This window comes from Alnus glutinosa, chromosome 14 (assembly GCF_958979055.1).
Source record: "Alnus glutinosa chromosome 14, dhAlnGlut1.1, whole genome shotgun sequence".
Taxonomy (NCBI): domain Eukaryota; kingdom Viridiplantae; phylum Streptophyta; class Magnoliopsida; order Fagales; family Betulaceae; genus Alnus; species Alnus glutinosa.
In genome coordinates this window covers 2,389,981-2,391,268 of record NC_084899.1, presented here as the reverse complement: position 1 = coordinate 2,391,268, position 1,288 = coordinate 2,389,981, and the positions used below count along the sequence as shown (strand labels likewise).

At 34.2% G+C, this 1,288-nt stretch overlaps 1 long non-coding RNA gene across 1 annotated transcript; it reads right to left on the bottom strand.

Moving 5' to 3' along the window:
• Nucleotides 1–439: 439 nt before the first annotated feature.
• LOC133857173 (uncharacterized) lies at nt 440–938 on the bottom strand. Its single transcript, XR_009898315.1, has 3 exons — nt 911–938; nt 604–761; nt 440–517 (listed from the first exon to the last, which is right to left on the bottom strand). It is a non-coding gene; the product is annotated as an uncharacterized LOC133857173 (long non-coding RNA).
• Nucleotides 939–1,288: the final 350 nt, after the last annotated feature.

The following is a 1,288-nucleotide window of genomic DNA, read 5'->3' as shown; positions in this document are numbered from 1 at the left end:
TTCAAATTCCTTCAAAATTAATTGATAGTTTGCAACCATGAAAAGTTGGTGAGCAGCTTTAATTAAAACCCACCATAGAAGGAATGGAACCTAATGATGAAGAGAGCAGCTGGTGGGAGAGTGGTGTGGTTCCCCTTTGCAACCTGTTTGCATGTAATGTATATATATATATATATCTTTGTCAATGTGGTGGAAAAGAATGAAAAACAAACCAAAAAGTTCGATCGAGTTGATCATGTTCACACACCAAGGACATGTATTCATCATGGCCCCATATCCCCATCACCGCCTTGTCAAGCTTCTCATATTCATCTTTCTTCTTTTTTGCCTATTATTTACGTATTATTATTAATTTACTATAGATATTATTAATTATCCGATCCCTTCGTTCATCATTAATCATAATAAAATTAAGAGAGAGAGAGACTTTACGAATTGGTAGGTTTGGTAGTAGATGTGATTCTTTCTGTAAAAATCCTCAACAACTTCTTTTCTCATGCTCTCTTTCTGGTAATCCCTGAGGCCATTGAGACAAAATATATTAAGTTAGTTGATTCCTTCAAAAATTAAAGAGAGTAAAACAAAATCGCGACCCCAAAAAACCTGAAGGAATGGCCAAAAGCATTGGTTTCTGGGATGGCAAATTGCTTTAGAACATCACATTCTTCGATCTTCTTCTTCTTCTTCTCCTGCTTGCTCCTTCACATTCTCGTTTTCAATGGTGGGGATGTTGTCTTCGTCATCGACTGAGAGAACCGTCTCTAATTGCATCAAGGGAAACAGAAACATATATACAATCAAAACAATATTGTCACGTAAAATTAATATACTAGCTAGGAGCCCAAGATTTGATGAAAAAAGAATAAAAGAAATGAGATTTAATGATTTAAGTATGAAGATATATATATACCAGGAACGATCACAGTCATTTTGGCAGGGTTTGAGAGACTGAAAATGCTGCTACGAGCATATCGAACTTGAAGAACCATTTTATAGGCGGAGACTTGACGGTGCTTGCTTAGGACTTAGACAACATAAGGGCCTGTTGTTGGACGAAATTGCATATTGCCCTTTATGCTTTTGATCCAGTAGGGGACCCTTCAATTTTATGAAGTATATATACATGCTTGCGTTTGTTTTTGTTTTTTGTATTTTTAATTTGTTTAGTTTGAGGATCTGATTGAATTTTATTTTTAGGTAGAATTGTCTCAAATCAAGAAAATGTTATTATTTTAAAAAATTAGTTAATATTATAATTGGAGTTTTTAATTAGAATCACTTACAAATG